The following is a 12,797-nucleotide window of genomic DNA, read 5'->3' on the forward strand; positions in this document are numbered from 1 at the left end:
CGGGGACCCGCCCAGGCTGGCAGCCCGCTGGTGGGGGTGGGCGGCCAGGGAGGCGGCTGGGGCAAGGCCCGGAGCTCTGCGCAGACGCGGCCGTGACCGCGGCCCCCACGCCCGCCGCCAGCACGTGGGAGGCTCCGGGACCTGCGGGGCTGGGGGCTCTTCGCTGGCCGCGGCGGGCGCTGTCCGTCCCCCGCCCAGATGTCAGCCCTGCAGCCCCGTCCCCACTGGTCCCGCGGCCTCTGTGGCCCCGGACGTGCGCTGTCCTCAGGCGGGTTTGCGCACCCATCGTGGCTGCATCGTGGCCATTCGGTCCCCCACGCGCTCCTCAGCACGGAGCCCACAGCCGTGCCCAGGACGTCTCGGCTCCCCCCTGGCCCTGGCCCCTCCTGCATTCTAGACGGGAGATCTCCGGTGATGCAGCCGAGGGTGTCCCGGGCGGCTGGTGGTCCACTGATACCTCCAGTCTTTTCCTCGTCACCCAGCTTGGAGTCTAGGGCAGTGAATTCGGGTCTCGGGTTGGCAACTCTGGTCAGATGGCACGTTGTGCCCGGCGGCTTCTGTCCTCTGGGCGTGGCCTCGGCCCGAGTCCCCCCGACATCCAGAGCTGCTACTTCCACTGCCCGTTCGGCTTGACATTTGCTTGGAACTGGTTTGTGTTCACCTCCTGCCGGCTGCTGGCACAGGCCCTGGGGCGCCGACCCCGTGGGCAGGCCCGGAGCCGTGGGGTCACCTCCACCGAGACCTCAGCACCGGCCGCCCACCCTGCCCACCTCCTCCAGGAAGGCCTCCCGCTGGGCCCCGTCAGCAGGTGAGGCCTGACCGCGCCCCGCTCCGTGGTGCCCCCCCCAGCGTCCGGGGCTCAGGGCTCCCGCTCTCCAGCTGTGCATCCGCTGGCCCTGCCTGGGTGCTGTGCGTGCAGCGGGTGCAGACCGGTTGCCTGCCCGCCCCCCTCGTGCTGACCGCCAGTGGGAGCTGGAGGCGGAGCCGTGGGGGCCCCCACGCCTGCGCTCGCAGATTTGCTCGGTGGGGACCCTCCCGCAGCCTCGCCCCCGACCCCAGGCCTCTGACGGGGCGGCCAGCGGGGAGGGAGGGGCCGCTCAGGACAGAGGCCCAGGCCAGGCTGCACAGCGGGGCCGGGGGGTGTCCTGCTCCCCAGCACCCTCTCCCCCAGGAGGAGCCCCCACCCACCCGGGGGGACCTGGATCCCAGGCGAGCTGCCTGGGCAGGGGGCGGCAGGGCCCAGAGGCACGGACGGCAGCCCTGAGGGTGTGGGTGGGACAGGGCTCCGGATCCAGCCAGCGCGGGTGGGGGGCCTGCTGGGGATCCCAGTGCCTGCCTTGGGGGCCCAGAGGCCCCCGCGGTGGGTCCGCAGAGGCCTTGGTGCCTTGCAGTCTTCCAGCACAGCCCAGGAGGCCAGGACGGAGGGGGGGTGTGTTCCTCCTTCTGCGCCTAGAACACCTGCCTTCTGCGCTGGCCGAGGGGCACCTGCTCTGGGTGCAGGGCCGGGGCACAGGTGGGCCCCCCGGGGACGGGGTCCACGCCCAGAGGGGACAGGGGCTCCCTCCCATCGGGCATTGGCCTGGACAGTGCAGACGCTGTCTCCCTGGGATCTGCGCGGCTGGGGGCCCCCCCCCGCTCAGCCCGGCCCCGCCCAAGCACAGCTCAAGGCAGGTGAGGAGCGAGACGTGTTCACGCAGCTGTGATCCCGTCGGCGGTGCTGCCCGCTCCACCGGCAGAGGGGACGCCGCTCGCCCAGGGACGCGGCCGGGTCGGGTGGCTCGAGGCCCCCGCGTGCTCCCTGCACTCACACCCCTAACCCTGCACCCGCGGATGGTGGACGCGGCGGGAGCTGTGGGCCCGAATCTGCACCCCCGCTTCTCCGTGGATGGTCCCAGCATGAAACGTGGGTTTGTAAGTTAAAAACACCAAATAAATCTTCAGTCATCTCACCGCCGAGGAGGGAAAACAGAACGGAAGGACCAGGCCCGCGAGGCCGCCAGCGCCTCAGAGGACGGCGATGCCCCCGGGCCAGCCCCAGCCCCCCTCCAGGCCTCAGTCCTTGCTGCTGGGTGCGGGTGGTCTCGGTCATGGTCGCCTCCCGGAGGGAAAGGGCTGCGGGGCGAGGGCGGGACTCGTCACATTCGGGCAGCAGGAAATGATCTGGTCAATATTTGATGTGCCTCTTAAAATATCTGGGCTGACGGCAGCCGGGGCGGGGGGCTGTGGGGGGTCAGCGGTTTAGGGTCGGCCTTCAGCCCGGCGTGTGATCCTGGAGTCCTGGGATCGAGTCCCATGTCAGGCCCCCTGCACGGAGCCTGCTTTTTCCTCTGCCTGTGTCTCTGCCTCTCTCTCTCGCTCTGTGTCTCTCATGAGTAAATAAATAAAAACCTTAAAAAAAAAAAAATCTGGGCTGAGAGGAGGCCTCGGCTGGTGGGGGGGGGCAGCTGGGGCCTCAGAGGGGGCGCCTGGGTCTGCAGGACCCTCCCTTGAGAGGAGAGAGAGGAGGGGGCGGGGCCGAGGGCAGCGGAGGAGAGGCCAGGCCTGGGGGGGGCTCCAGTGGCAGAACAATGGGTGTCTGGGACCCAGAGCCCTCGCTGTGGGGACTCCCTGCCCTGGGGGCAGGATGGCGATGGGGATTCTTGGTCCCCCTGCCCCCCAGGGGCAGCAGGGCAGTGCTGCCCTGCTCCTGTGGGGAGGACCTGAGCTGGGGGTGTCCTGGAGCCACGGGGGACCCTGGGGCCACGGGGGGGGGACCCTGGGGCCATGGGGGGGACCCTGGAGCTAGCAGGGGGCCCTGGGGCCACGGGGGGGGGGACCCTGGAGCCACGGGGGCCTGGAGCCAGCAGAGGCGGGGCATGTGCTGCGTCAGGGCCGCCCACCAGCAGCCTGGGCTGGGATCCCGGAGCTTCTGCATCTGCCTTTTCCCTGAGGCCGAGTGTTCAGCGCCTGGAGATGAGGCCCACCTTCCTCCCGTACTTGGGCCCGGCTGCTCCTTCCAGCCTTAGCCAAACCAGCAGCGGAGGGCGCACACGACACAGGGCACCCCTTGGAGAGCGGGGAACCCGTGGGAGGTTCCCAGGTCAGCCCCGAAGCCCCACCGCCCCCCTCAGAAGAGCCCCATCCCACCCTGGCCTTACAGGGAAACAAGGGTCCCTTCCCTCCCTTCCCGGCTCCCCAGGTGCAAAAACAGGAAGGCGGGCGGGCGGGAAGGAAGAAGGAAGACGGCGCGTGTGGCAGGTGCCACTAGGGTGGGGGCGGAGCGGAGGCTGGGACAGCCTGGCCGTGGGCAGCAGGGCCAGCTGCGTGCTCACTGTCTCTCGGGGGGGCACGTCACGTGCAGATCACCGAAGGCCGGACGCTCCGACGCCCGGGCTCGCAGACGCGCACTCGTTCCTTCTTTGATAAATGTCAAGGGTCACTAGGGAAATGAGGCTGACCCGACCCCAAGATTCAAATGAGTTTGCACTTTGCTCAGGGTGACCCAGGAATATGACAGGTCCCATCCAGCTGCCCACCCGTCCGTCTGCTCCTGCCTTAACCGCCCTCAGGAGGACTGCAGAGGCCCTCGGGAGGGAACCCGCCCCGCGGCCACAGCGAGTGTATCCCAGCTGCCCCCTCACGACAGTGGGGCTGAGCACAGAGTAAGTGGACTGGTCAGGAGGGGAGGGGCCGTGCAGGGGTGACCCGACCGTCTGCCCTGTCCCGGCCCCACAGGCAGCTGGGCCCCGTCCCCCGAGGCCCCCCGTGACCCGCCCCTGCCCTCTCTGCTCCCCAGCACAGCCTTCGCCGTCCTCCCTGTGCTGCCTACAGGTCAGCCCCCTGGTCCCTCGTCCCTCCCTGGGTGACCCCGGGGCTGCTCCCCTGCGTCAGATGGGGTCACACCGAGGACAGCGCCACCCAGCAGGAGCGGGGACATCAGCACCCCCCCCACCAGCCCGGACCTGGACGCCCTCCTGTCCCCGCGGCAAGTGGCCCAGTGTTGGTGGAGGCACTTCCGGGAGTGACAGAAGAGGAAGAGGAAGAGGAAGAGGAAGAGGAAGAGCCTGAGCGTCCTGAGGGACGCAGGCCCACTTGCACTCAGGCATCCCGGCCACGTCTGGGGGTGAGAACCTCGCCTCAGAAATGATGCTCCTACTACCGGGAGCTGCAACGGGGCCCCTGCGGGTCTGAAAGGACCGTCGCTGTGCATTGTCCCCGGGAGGGACCACCCAGGTGCCTATGGAGGGGCCACTGTGCTTGCAGCGTTCAGTACTGGGTGCTTGGTATTAGGTCCTCCATCCTCAGTACTGGGTCCTCGGTGCGCAGCACTCAGTGCTTGGTACTCAGACCTTAGTGCCCAGTACTCAGTCTTTGGTACCTGGTCTTTGGTCCTCAGTACTCAGTACTGGGTCCTCAGTCCTTGGTGCTTGGTCCTCAGTCCTCTGTGCTCAGTCCCCAGGCCTCAGTGTTTGGTGCTCAGCACTCAGTGCTTGGTGCTTGGTACTCAGTCCTCAGTGCTCCGCACTCAGTGCTTGCGTGGGGAAGCGCAGGGGCTGGAGCAGGGCTGTGCACGGCACACCTGGGGCGGCCCCTGCTGACACCTGCTCCCAGAACAAATGAGGGCACGCGCAGGGGGAGGCAGGAGACACGCGGTGCACTGCAGACACGCGGCGCCCTCGCTCCGGCCCACCGCTGGGAGGCTGCCCGCCGCCCCCGTGTGATCCAGATGGGACCCGCCTTCGGAGAGCTCACCTGCGGGTTGCCGTGGAAACACGGGCTGGGGGGGGCTGTGGCTGTGGATGGCGGGGGCCGGGCCGTGTGACCTCCCGGGGGGACACGCCGCTAGTGACCTGGGTCATGGGGCCCTGAGCCACTGCCTGCTCACAGCTGCTGCGCAGAGTCCGCCGTGGGGCTCCCGCCGCGGGCTGTGGCCGGGGGGGGGGCTGCGGCCTCTACGCACCCCTGCTCCTCCGTGGGGGGCCCAACCCCAAGCTCGGCGCACCCCGCCGCCTCAGGCCTCTGCGGGCCACGAGCACCTGCTCGGGGCGTGGGGTGGGCCGTGATTCCGCGCATCCCACATTCAGGCCTGGGGGTGCAGGAGGGCAGGGGTCTCGCCCCACGGCGGCCTTGGCCACAGGGACCGCGGGCCGGGAAATGCTTGCCTGTGGGGCCGCCCAGAGGCTCACGCAGGATGGCCCCCGAGTGAATGGCTGGCGCCCCTCCAGCCGGGCCCCCCTGCGTGACCGCGTCGTGGCCTGAGGGCACCAGCCGGGGCCTGTGTGCTGGGGTGGGGGCTGGGACCCGGCACAGACACCCCAGGCCCAGCCGAGGGCACCCAGCGCAGGCCGCAGCCTCCACCGGGTCCCAGCTTTCTCTGCCTTCCCTCTTCCCGAGAAAGCCCTTCCGGGGTCCCCTCGGCTGAGCTCAGGGCTCCTGGGGGCCTGGGGGTGTTGCCCAAGGCTGTTAGGCATGACTGAGGCCCATTCCCGGCGTCCCCACCCGCAGCACCTCTCCTGACCCACCTTCCCCTAAATCATCGGAGGTGTGGTGGAAAGGGCCTGGGTGTCTCTGGAGGCCTGGGTGGGCCGGTGGCCCCGGGGCGCCCCCTCGGAGGGGTGCGGGCCGCTGGGGCTCGCAGGCGGTGGCTGACCTTTGCCCGAAGGTGTGGTGCCCCGAGGTCCCGGGCGTCAGGGAGGGTTGGGGTGGTGAGGGCACAGCTGGGGGGGCCTGGAGGCAGGGAGGCAGCGGCCACCCCCGAGCCCCGGGCCAGACCCCAGGTGCTCCCTGGCTGAGCCTCCCATGGTGTCCCCCACCTGCCTGGCCCGTCACGCTTGGCGGGAGTCAGCAGGCGCCAGGCCTGGGGCCACTCTCAGACCTTAGTCCTGAAGACGGGCGCTTGTCAACTGTGCCCCTGCCAGGCAGGGCGGGGTGGGTGCCGGGTCCAGCTCACAAAAGGGGGGGCAGCAAGAGGGGTCTTTGTGGGGGCCTGAGGCTGCCTGTGCCGCGAGCGCAGGACATGGGGGGCTGCGACCCGAGGCCGGTCAGCCGGAGGGACAGACGGGGCAGGACGCAGCTCCTTGGCGGCTGCACCCGCCCACCTGCGGGCCAGGCTTTGGGGGAAGGACTCAGGGGCCCCAACAGCTAGTGCAGGGCAGCTGTGGCCCCACGTGGGGCTGAAGGCTGCAGGGCGTGTCTGCGCTGGGGGGTCAGGGAGCTGGGCCGATCCTGGGGGGCGGGGGGCGGCTGCGCTGCGTGCCCACCTCTCACCTGGGGGGGGCGCCCAGGGCCGGGAGGGGAGCTGGAGGGCGGCCGTCGGCCGGTGGGGTCGGAGCACTCCAGGCTCATGTCCCCGTGGCCTTGCCTCTCCTGGTCACTCTGTGAAGCCGACCGTCCAGGAGGACGACAGACTTGTCACGCGGGGGAAGGGAAGGTTGCCGGGTAGGGTCCCCAACTCAAGGTGGGGGGTGGCGGCGGCCCCGGGCTCCGCTTCCCGGGACGGAAGAGCCCAGCCCCAAGGCGGTGCCCTGCGGCCTCCCGGAATGCAGCAGCCACTGCCCACCGAGACCCACGGAGGCCGCGGCCCCGCCATCCGCAGGCACCACCCCAGCCGGTGGGCATCAGGCGCCCGCAGGCCCGGGCCGCCCGGCGTGTGCTCAGAGCAGGCCAGGGGCGGGGGACGGGGGGCGCCCGGGCCCACCCAGGTTCCCTCCGCCTGCTGCCCCACCTGCTCGGCTCACCGCCCCCCTCCCCGCGGTCGCACATCCACCCTCCCGCACAGCCCAGAGCCCCCCAGACTGACACCCAGCCTGTGGCACTCTGGGGACACCTGCACACAGAGGGGAGCCAGGCTCCTCAGCGGCCACCCTCCTCCTGCGTGTATCGCAGCCCCGGCCCCCGTGCCCGGGTGTCTGCCCTGAGCTGATGGCTGATGGCGCGACACCAGTCCCGCTCGGGGGAACGCCATCCCGGATGCGGTGGGCCGGGGGGACGCGTGCCACCCTCCGCAGCTGCCACAGCCAGATCTGTGTCTCCAGCGTCGGGGCCGCGCATCTAAACTCTGCCAACCGACGTCAGGGCGATTTTCTCCACCCAGGACTGGGACGGGGGCCAGGGTCTCCCTGGGAGCAGGCCAGGGACGCGGCAAGTGCTTCGGAGAGGCGACGAGCCCAAGCAGGGCGCTGGCCCGGGACAGTCTAAGGGGGCCACTGAAGGTCGGTGGCGGGGACTGGAGCCACAGAAGCGGCCTACTGGCGCTGATTAGGAAGACGTGAATATTCATGAGCGGCGGGCGGCCCTGCCCAGGTGGCTGGGGCGGCGCTGGCACCGCGGCCTTGGCTCGGTCTCCTGGTTCTTGGAGCGCGAGGAGCTATTTGCAGACACGTCTCTGTCAACAGGAAGCAAAGCTGGATCTACGAGCTCTCCTGAGCGGTGGACTCCGCACAGCTCAGGGCGGACGGCGGGCGGGGTGTCGAGGAGCAGCGATGCTGGAGGTGGCCAGGTGACCTCAGCTTCGTCACCACGGGAGCAGCCGAACAGCCGTGTGGCCTCCGTCTGGTACGACGAGTGTTAGAATATGCCAGAAATCAAAGCACTCCCCGCTGCCAATAAGCTCCACTTCCTTCCCCTTCCCGCTCCCCAGATGATGCCAGGGATGAGCTCAGAACCTCGGAGGCGGGTGGAGTGGGGCTCCCGGGCGGTGACAGGTCCCGGGAATGTGTCCTGCGGGGCCCTCGTCAATATGCTACTTGGTCAGGACCTAGTCAGCGGCTCCGTCTCCTTCCGCGGGCACCTCCGGCAGCCCTGGCTCCTGGGCCCCTGCGTGGAGGCATCTCTTCCAGAAAGGGACTGGGGGCTCCCTCGCTGGGTCCGCGTGCCGGGACCAAACAGGGAGACGCGGGGCCCCGGGAGCCCGCCTGGGGCACCTCAACCACCGGAGCGCTCCTCTTTTTTTTTTTTTTTACATCTTATTACTTATGTTTCTAGCTCTGTTGAGCTATAATCAACGTATAACGTTGTGTCAGTTCGAGGCGCACAGAGTGTTGGTCCGATGCACACTTATTTTAAGACGTAAGCTCTGCGCCCAACGTGGGGCTTGACGTCATGATCCTGAGAAGAATCGGCCCCCTCCGCGGACTGAGCCAGCCGCCGCCTCTCGGGCTCTCCTCTTGCTCTCCCCGGAGCCCGGGGATCCTCGGGTGGGCTTCCTCCCCGAAGCCCTGGGGCCCAGAGGTGCCAGGTCCCACTTCATCCACCTGCCCCCCCCTGCAGCAGAGCTCCAGCCCCCGTGAGATGGGAGGTGCGTGCACCCTGGGCGGCCCACAGAGGGGAGCAGGGGAGCGCGGGGGCAGCAGCTCCGCTGCTGGGGGACAGGGGGACAGCGTCCCGGTGTGTGACACTCCTCCCACGTCTCTGGCACCAGCCGCATGGGGGACTGATGAGGACAGGACTGCAGAGGACAGACCCTGCCCCCCCCCCCCCCCCCCCCCCCCCGCCCTCAGGGCACTTCCACAGGAATGTGCTGACTTGCAAATCCAGTCACCTCTGCTCTGGGGGTCACCGTGTGCGGAGCCCAGTGCCCACCCCTGAGGCTGGGAAGGGCAGCGTGTGCCCGGGTTTGGGCGGGCTGCGATGGGGGCCGCCTTCCCTGCTCGAGGGCCGCCAGGGCGGGCGGGGGTGGGGGGGCTGGCCTGTGGCCTCCGGGCCTGTAGCTATCCTGCCGGCCTTGCATCCATGCGGGGCTCCTCTGTGGGCCGTGGCCTGGGGCCCCTCTGCCCGTCTCTGCAGCCCGCTGTTTGCACCGCCAGGGCCGGGGCGCCGCACCACTGTCTTTTCCGGCCTGTTTGTGGGAACTCAGGCCCCACGGGACTGGCCCACAGGGTCTGTCGGAGGATCCAGCCTGGCCCACAGGCCGCCTGACCACGGGGCTCCCCAAGGGGCCTGAGATGGTGACAGGGCAGCAGGTGTCAGCGTGGGGGCTCCTCAGGGCCATTGTCCTGGGACAGCCGCACTGACGCCCCTGCCCCGTGTCCGCTGCAGCAGGGAGCTTTCTGACATCCCTGCTCAGAGCCAGGGAGGCGAGGGCTGCACCCCCATGTTGTGGGCGGGAGGCTGAGCTGGGGGTGGCCTTGCCCTCGCTCCTCTCCTGGGAGGGGGGGGCAGGCTTGGGTCTGGGCCTCAGTCTCCCGACTTGGGGCCCCATGGCTCACCCATGCCTCTCCAAAGGTGGAGCCCGGGACATGCCCAGGGGCAGAGGTGACAAGCCTGGGAGGGCCTCGGCGCTGCCTCCGACCTGCAGGTAGCAGAGCCCTCCTCCCGCAGAGCCCTCCTCCCGTGCCGGAGCCAGTGGGAGCCTGAGCGAGGCCGAGGCCTCGTCTCCCCTCCCCTCCCTGGCAGGTGGGGCCAGTGTTTGAGGATCAAGTCCCAGTTTCCAGCTTCAGGGCATGCTTCTCCCTCCCTTGGAGGCCCTGGGGCTGCTCAGTGGGGCTGTGTGGGCGTGCCCATGCCCCTGGGGCAGGATGCACCATGGCCTGGCCCCTCCTCTAGGAGCTCCCCGCAGCCACTTGCCCCAGGGTCTCAGGGTTTGGTGGGGGAGAGGGACGCCCACAGCCAAGGGTTTGGGGCTGCCTGTGGATCAGCAGAGTTGGGCTAGCCCAGAACCCACGCACCGCTGTGCCCTCAGGAGGGGCCCCCCACACGGTGCTGACATCAGGGCTGCTGGGCTCAGGGCCTCTCCGTGTGCGGATGTGGTGCGTCCATCGGCCCGGAAGGGGCCAGGCCTCGGGGGTCTCAGGCCCAGGCGGGGCTCCACCTGAAACTGCAGAAGTCTCTTCTCTGCCCCGTGCCAGGTCTGGGGCCGAGAGAGGGCGAGCTGACCTGGAAGGGAGGGAGACAGGGGAGGCTCTGCGGGGAGGACCTAGCGTTCTCCCGAAGGGCCACGGCGTCTCCCACCGGCTCTGCTCTCCCTCTGCACGCAGAGCCAGCCAGCCTGTGACCAGCCTGCCCCCTCCTCTAGGACCCCCTCCTGGATGTCCACATCCGCCCCGAAGGCTCATGCGAGGAACCAGCAGGCGGCCAGCTGGCCCGGACAAAGGGCTTTTCTGTGCCGACAGCCATCAGGATGCAATTCTTCACACGGCGCTGGACTCTCTCCTTGTCCCAAAGTCGGCTCCGGGTCCGCAGCCAGAGGGCTCGGTGTGTCTGCCAGCACGAGGGGCAGGCGTGCGTCCAGGGGCCTGTTGTCTGGTCCTGGGTTAGGCCCCTGGACAGAGCCCTGGTGGGGGCTCGGCCCCTGCGTTGGGCGCGAAGCTGCTGGGTGGCTCTGCAGCCCCTAGGACACGGGGCAGGGGGCAGGGCCCACAGGGCTAAGGTGCAGCTCTGGGTCGTGCTGCCCGCGGCCTGGCCCAAGAGCTCCGTGGCTGGGCTCTGAAGGCCCTTGGGGTGCGACCCCGTGTGCCGCCCCTCGGCGGCGGACACAGAGATCCTCCTCCTGAGAAAGAAGAGCCATTTAGCGGCCATTTCGTGGTGGCCCAATTCAGCAGCTGCTGCACCCTAAAGCCGGGTCCCAAGTGGCCAGCTGGCCCCGTCTCCATCCTCGCACTGAGCCGCTGGGTTGGGGACTGTTCCTGTTCCCACTGAGCAGCTGGGGAGACAGGCCCAGGGAGGCATCGGCTGCGACCTGCCCAGGAGCCCAGGGTCACCGCCAGCGGCACAAGCCCCAGTCCCCCGGCTCTGCGCCTCTCGCTGGAGCTGGAGCCTCCTCGGGGTGTCTTATAGACAATCGGCGGCTTAGCAGAGCGGCAGGGGCGCTGGGTGGGGGTGGGGGGGGGGGCGGGGGTGGGGGCGGGGGCGGCCACGCTCAGCGGCGACGCGGGAGGCCAGCAGGCCGCGGATCAATTCTCCGTCTAAGCAAATCCCGCAGAGTCGAGGGCGAGCCCGGCTCCAGGTGGGGCTCGGGGCCTGGTCCCGGAGGGCCCGGCCCGCCTTCCTCTGGCTCCGCCCCCTCCTCTGCCCGGGGAGCATCCGAGGGTCTTTCAACAGCGACCCCCTCCCCCTCCCCTCCCCCTCCCCCTCCCCCTCTCCCCTCCCCCTCCCCCTCCCCCCTCCCCCTCCTCCTCCGCCCGCCTGCGAGGCCTTCAGGGACCCGCGAGGCGCTGTCCCTACGGGGTGGGTGGGGGCGTGGCCGGGGCCGGGAGGGGCGGGGCCAAGGCCGGAGGGGGCGGGGCCAGGGCCGGGCCGGGAGCTGTCCGCGGTGCTGAGAGCCGGGAGCACGCGGCGGCGGGGAGGTGGGCGGGGGAGCCTCCGGGCCCAGAGGACTCGGCTCCGCGGGTGGTCAGCGTGGCGGGGGTGGAGGGGGCCGTGTCGCTGGCCGTGTGCGCTGGGCCAGGGCTCCCGCTGCGGGGCTCCAGCTCAAGGCCCCAGGGAGAGGGCAGCCAGCGCCAGCCCGGGGCCCTGGTGGGGCCGGTCCAGGATGCATCACCGAGAGGGGCCGGCTGGGCTGGGACAAGTGCTTCAAGGGCAGCCAGGGGGCAGGCACGACCCCCGACCTGAGGGCGGGTGGCCTTGCCAGGCCCAGTGAAAACCACTAAATCCTGATTCACTCCTGTTCCCCTCCTGATGGATGACAGGGAATCAATGAGGTGAAAAGGGTCCCCCATTCCGAGCGTCCTTGCTCCTGCCTGACCACTCCTCCCTCCAGGCAGATGTCACTTCTCCGTGAGCCCAGGACCAACCCCAAACACCTGAATCCTCTCAGCCTGAGTGTACAGGGGCCAGGCCACAGGCACAACTGGGGCCCACTCTGGGCCTGGCTTTCCTTATGCCCTTTGATAGGTATCCATCCACCCATCCACCACCCATCCTCCACCCTCCACCCTCCACCCATCTACCATCCACCCCCCACCATCCACTCTCCACCCACCCTCCACCATCCATCCATCCATCCACTCGTCCACCATCCACCCATCCATTCATCCTTGCATTTAACATGTTTACCCAGACTGTACTAAAAGCCAGACACTGTGTACAAAGCCTACAGCCTTCCCTCTGAATTTACTTTATTGGCAGAGGTGCAGGGTCGGGGGAGACCCCATCTGGTGGTGAGGAGTCCTAGGGAGAGAAACAAAGCCTGGCTTTGGGGTAGATTGTGGGGGAGCAAGGGAAAACACCTCCAAAATGTTCCTTTACATTGGAGCACTGACTGTACTTTTCGTGTGCCCCCTTCCTTAGGGATATTTGGGTTTTGAAGGATCTGCTAACCCTAGAAAGAACGGAGAGACATCAGGAACGGTGTCGCCTGGGATCCCTGGGTGGCGCAGCGGTTTAGCGCCTGCCTTTGGCCCAGGGTGCGATCCTGGAGACCCGGGATCGAGTCCCACGTCAGGCTCCCAGTGCATGGAGCCTGCTTCTCCCTCTGCCTGTGTCTCTGCCTCTCTCTCTCTCTCTCTGTGTGACTATCATAAATAAATAAAAATTAAAAAAAAAAAAGGAACGGTGTCGCCTGGGGTGTGATGGAGGATGTGGTTCGTGAAAGGTTGGAGGTCTCCTAGGGTAGTGGGGGTACATGCTGGACCCCCGCATCCAGGCTGAGCTTGCCAGCGCTGCCCCCTTCTCACGGGGGTCCCCTGGAGCCCCCTAGGTCCTGCTCCTGATGGACCCGTCCCAGCCCCCATCAAGGTGGGGCCTGGATGCCTCTTTCTCCGTGCTGCTGGGACTGGGCGCCCCGCTGAATCTCCCACCTTTAATTCAAATCCCTGTTTCTGCCACCAACTGGTTACCATGGAGATGTCCTTGGGACAGGGTGGAGGGTGGAGAGGGCCATG

Source organism: Vulpes vulpes, chromosome 14 (assembly GCF_048418805.1).
Source record: "Vulpes vulpes isolate BD-2025 chromosome 14, VulVul3, whole genome shotgun sequence".
Lineage (NCBI taxonomy): Eukaryota > Metazoa > Chordata > Mammalia > Carnivora > Canidae > Vulpes > Vulpes vulpes.